Here is a 6,056-nt window from a genome sequence, read left to right as displayed (position 1 = left end):
GAAGCACTGATAGCAGCACATGAAGAAGCTTTAAGCACACTGACAGAATCTAGAGTTCAGCAGGGTGTAAGATGCAGGCAGGTCATTCATGGCACGCCATAACCACATAGTTTCATAATTCAATTCAATTTTATTTATATAGCGCCAAATCACAACAACAGTCGCCTCAAGGCGCTTCATAGATACAGAGAAAAACCCAACAATCATATGAGCCCCTATGAGCAAGCACTTTGGCAACAGTGGGAAGGAAAAACTCCTTTTTAACAGGAAGAAACCTCCGGCAGAACCAGGCTCAGGGAGGGGCGGGGCCATCTGCTGCGACTGTTTGGGGTGAGAGAAGGAAGACAGGATAAAGACATGCTGTGGAAGAGAGACAGAGGTTAATAACAGATATGATTCAATGCAGAGAGGTCTGTTAATACATAGTGAGCGAGAAAGGTGACTGGAAAGGAAAAACTCAATGCATCATGGGAATCCCCGGCAGCCTACGTCTATTGCAGCATAACTAAGGGAGGATTCAGGGTCACCTGGTCCAGCCCTAACTATATGCTTTAGCAAAAAGGAAAGTTTGAAGCCTTATCTTGAAAGTAGAGATATCACTCTAAAAACTATTGTTTAAGCTCAACAAAAAAAATTAACGCAACAGTTTCCATTACTCTTTTTGAGTTATGATAACTTATGTTGAAATTAGATTGAACCAACAAACTATATTGAGTTACGGGAATTAAATTATCCTCCATAATCAAAGGTGATTTTAATTACCATTTAGGTAATATTTGGTAGCTTAAAAACATTTTTAAGTTGTTTACTCATAAAAATTATGTTCCTCCAATTACTTTTTCCACATTATTTGAAATGATTTTTAAATGTTATGTAATTAATTACAGCAATTACAAAAACAATTTTTTAAAGTTCATTATTTAAAATATTAAGTTGCTGATTTTCATCATTATTATCATCATTTTAGCTTTCTCTCATTTTTTTTATTGTAATAGCTTTTAAGAAAGGAATTCATTCAACATTTTTTTTATCAAATAACTTTTTTATTTTTTAACAGTAGGCATTTCAACACTTTGTACTTAAAAAGTGAAAATAAACCAGAAATTTAGATTTATACCATCACAGCCAAGTTATAGAATATGCCTTTATGTATTTAACACCACAGAAACAAATGTGTTCAATTGGTAAAAAATCTACTTAGAAAACATTTTGTTGCAGTAATACTTCCATGCAAGTGTTCAGTAAATGTTAACTTTCAATGCCTACCAAACTTTACAAGATCTTGCATCTTTCTATTACACAATGCAGCAAACACCTTTAAGATCAATGTTACACATACAGGATTCAAAACAGTTAACAATCTTTGAAACAGAGTCAACATCTTTAACATAATGATGGTTCCATCAAGGTCAAGGAACAGCTTCTGAACAACTTCAAAAGTATATTTCAGATCCTTGCATTAGCTCAGATTGAGAGCATATATTATGCCCATGAGCAAAACACAGCACCTTGGGAAATTCTGGCCCTCCATGATTTTTGTTTCCTCCACCACAATGGTTGCAGTCTTATGGTTAGATCCAGGGGTGTACCGGTCACTGATGATGGCAGTTTTCATCACCTGCCTTAAGTTCTTCGGTGTCCTTGTAAAGCAAATTTTTAAAAAAAATAGGTTAGTGAATTATAGATTAGACTTTTATACTTACTGAATCTTAATGAATTCAGATGATCAATGGAAAACACACACACACACACACACGCACACACACACACACACACACACACACACACACACACACACACACACACACACACAAAATGCTGGATTACTTACACCAAACTCCATGAACAGGCCCTCGTCCTTCTCTCCAAGGAAAGTGATAAGGCAGCAGATGGCTACTTCTCTGTGTGTTTCGATTGTATTGTGCTATTTAAGAAAAAATAAAGTATGCGTATAAACTACATGGGTGACTGCCAACAAAGTGCATTTCAAAGATACCCAAAGTCTAAAGAGTTGTCCTACCTCAAGAAGCATGTCCTTGATCTGCCTGATTCTCACTCCTTTAGCTCCTCCCCTTGATAAAATGACATCCATCAGTTTTGGGGTGCAATGGTCAAGTGTAGCCATTCAAGGCTTAAGTGGTTATTCTCTTGAACGCCTCCTTTATCTGTCGACCACACAAACACAAGAATTAAGCCTTGCAGACTATTAGCTATACTGCATTAATGAACGCTGTAATACATTATTTAAAGAGGATAGAAGTGATCTAAGGCTACCCCAAATTTTGAGGGAACAAAAACAATCTTGGTGAAGACAAGGGAGACTTCCCCACCATAACCGTGGTGTAATCTCTAATGTTTTAGTAACCCTGTTTTTGCAGAGGTTTCGAATTTACACATTGTTCACTCCCAGCCCATTTTGTAAAAAATGTGTCCCAACTTAACAAAGCACTAATGACCCTCGATTATCACACTATACTAACTGCTTACATAAAGTCTTGATGTTAAGTAGATTCACATAGCCTATGTCAGAATAATGCTATTGGAATGACATTAACAATATTTCACACAATCTGATTTTTTTTAAAAAACAAAACAAAGATACAGTTGTGGTCAAAGGTTTACATACACTTGTAAAGAATATAATATAATGGCTCTACCGAGTGTCCTGTTATTTCTAAAACTCTGATTTTTCTCTGATAGAGTGATTGGAACAGATACTTCTTTGTCACAAAAAACATTCATGAAGTTTGGTTCTTTTATGACTTTATTATGGGTTAACAGAAAAAAGTGATCACATCTGCTGGGTCAAAAATATACATACAGCAGTGCTAATATTTGGTTACATGTCCTTTAGCCATTTTCACTTCAATTAGGCGCTTTTGGTAGCCATCTACAAGCTTCTGGCAAGCTTCTGGTTGAATCTTTGACCACTCCTCTTGACAGAATTGGTGCAGTTCAGTTAAATTTGATGGCTTTCTGACATGGACTTGTTTCTTCAGCATTGTCCACATGTTTTCAATGGGGTTTAAGTCAGGACTTTTGGAAGGCCATTCTAAAACCTTTATTCTAGCCTGACTTAGCCATTCCTTTACCACTTTTGATGTCTGTTTGGGGTCATTGTCCTGTTGGAACACCCAACTGTGCCCAAGACCCAACCTTCGTGCTGATGATTTTAGTTTATGTTGAAGAATGTGAAGGTAATCCTCCTTCTTCATTGTCCCATTTACTCTCTGTAAAGCACCAGTTCCATTGGCAGCAAAACAGCCCCACAGCATAATACTCCCACCACCATGCTTGATTGTAGGCATGGTGTTCTTGGGGTTGAAGGCCTCACCTTTTCTCCTCCAAACATATCGCTGGACATTGTGGCCAAAAAGCTCGATTTTTGTTTCGTCTGACCACAGAACTTTCCTCCAGAAGGTCTTATCTTTGTCCATGTGATCAGCAGCAAACTTCAGTCGAGCCTTAAGGTGCCGCTTTTGGAGCAAGGGCTTCCTTCTTGCACGGCAGCCTCTCAGTCCATTGAGATGCAAAACACGTTTGACTGTAGACAATGACACCTGTGTTTCAGCAGCTTCTAATTCTTGGCAGATCTGCTTTTTGGTGATTCTTGGTTGACTCTTCACCCTCCTGACCAATTTTTTCTCAGCAGCAGGTGATAGCTTGCGTTCTCTTCCTGATCTTGGCAGTGACGAAACAGTGTCATGCACTTTATACTTACAAACAATTGTTTACACTGTTGCTCTTGGGACATGCAGCTGCTTTGAAATGGCCCCAAGTGACTTTCCTGACTTGTTCAAGTTAATAATTCGCTTTTTCAGATCCATGCTGAGCTCCTTTGACTTTCCCATTGTAGCGTTTGTGGGCGTTTCTATCCAATGAGCCCTATTTAACTGGCCTAAGAGAAGTCACCAGCTGTAGTCACTCATAATCACTCACAAGAAGTTAAGAGGCCATGCTATGAAGCTCAGTTCACTGACAACTTTCTAAGTCACCAAAATTGCTAATTCATGTTGCTGTATGTATAATTTTGACCCAGCAAATGTGATCACTTTTTTCTGTTAACTCATAATAAAGTCATTAAAGAACCAAACTTCATGAACGTTTTTTGTGACAAAGAAGTATCTGTTCCAATCACTCTATCAGAGAAAAATCAGAGTTTTAGAAATAACGGGACACTCGGTAGAGCCATTATATTCTATTCTTTACAAGTGTATGTAAACTTTTGACCACAACTGTAGCTACAGCTCTTAAGATCAAGAACAATACTTACTTTAAGCTGTATCACAATACTAACCAAAATCATTTACAATGTAATATTACGTATAGGTCATGCAAGTTTTATAAAGACATAAAATAGGTGAGCCAGATGGAAAAAAGAAGCCTCTAGGTTATCCCTCTGACAAAACTATTCACAGTTTAAGGCTTCTAATTTTGGTAAAAAGAAAAACAAAATCAGCCTAAAATCGAAATTAGATTGCACTGTGTAGCAAAACTTTAACCACGCTTTTCCTAGCCACAGTTGCACTCTCTAGCTGAAGACTTTTGTCAAATGAAACTTTATAAGTCTTATCCTCTGCTGTGCTAAAGTTTAGAATGGCTAGCATTAGCTACATGTGGTAGTGCAAAGTATTTCCTTATCTGTATGAGCATCACATCATACACAAATCCACTACAGGTGACTAGCACAAATGCTTTGCTTTGGTAGAACTGTTATTTGTAAATGAAATGTTACTTACCTTGAAATGTCTTTTACAAAAGCTTGCACCATGCAACCCAACATGTGTGAATTTGCCCGGGCTAGTTAAGTCGGTAGGGGAGGGAATTTGAAATCAGAAGTTACAGTGGAAAAAAGTTATCTATTCAATTTCTTTAAGTAATTACAACTTGAATTTTATTTTGAACCCACTAACATTGGGATTTAATTTCAAATTACATATAAAATTAATTTAATGTAATTACCAGCATTATTATTTCAACACAACCCAAAAAAATAAAGTTTGCAACTTAGAAGGTCTGTCTTAATCAATAAATTAGAATTTTTATGTTGCAGCCATGGATTTAATCAAGTGGAGGTAAAAGGCCTGATGAATTACTTTTTAGTGTCTGTCTCCTGAATCCAAACTGGAAGCTGGTTCCACAGAAGAGGGGCCTGAAAACTGAAGGCTCTGCCTCCCATTCTACTTTTAAATACTCTAGGAACAACAAGTAGGCCTGCAGAGCGAGAGCGAAGTGCTCTAATAGGGTGATATGGTACTACAAGGTCATTAAGATAAGATGGGGCCTGATTATTTAAGACCTTGTATGTGAGGAGCAGGATTTTGAATTCTGGATTTAACAGGAAGCCAATGAAGGGAAGCCAATACAGGAGAAATCTGCTCTCTCTTTCTAGTCCCTGTCAGGACTCTTGCTGCAGCATTTTGGATTAGCTGAAGGCTTTTCAGTGAGTTTTTTGGACATCCTGATAATAATGAATTACAGTCGTCCAGCCTGGAAGTAATAAATGCATGAACTAGTTTTTCAGCGTCACTCTGAGACAGGATATTCCTAAGTTTAGAGATGTTGCGCAAATGGAAGAACGCAGTCTTACATACAGTGGGGCAAAAAAGTATTTAGTCAGCCACCGATTGTGCAAGTTCCCCCACTTAAAATGATGACAGAGGTCAGTAATTTGCACCAGAGGTACACTTCAACTGTGAGAGACAGAATGTGAAAAAAAAATCCATGAATCCACATGGTAGGATTTGTAAAGAATTTATTCGTAAATCAGGGTGGAAAATAAGTATTTGGTCACCTCAAACAAGGAAAATCTCTGGCTCTCACAGACCTGTAACGTCTTCTGTAAGAAGCTTTTCTGTCCCCCACTCGTTACCTGTATGAATGGCACCTGTTTGAACTCATCACCTGTATAAAAGACACCTGTCCACAGCCTCAAACAGTCAGACTCCAAACTCCGCCATGGCCAAGACCAAAGAGCTTTCGAAGGACACCAGGAAAAGTATTGTAGACCTGCACCAGACTGGGAAGAGTGAATCTACAATAGGCAAGCAGCTTGG

The sequence above is a fragment of the Rhamphochromis sp. 'chilingali' genome (genome assembly GCF_963969265.1).
Source record: "Rhamphochromis sp. 'chilingali' genome assembly, chromosome: 4".
Classification (NCBI taxonomy): domain Eukaryota; kingdom Metazoa; phylum Chordata; class Actinopteri; order Cichliformes; family Cichlidae; genus Rhamphochromis; species Rhamphochromis sp. 'chilingali'.
This window is presented reverse-complemented; position numbering follows the sequence as displayed.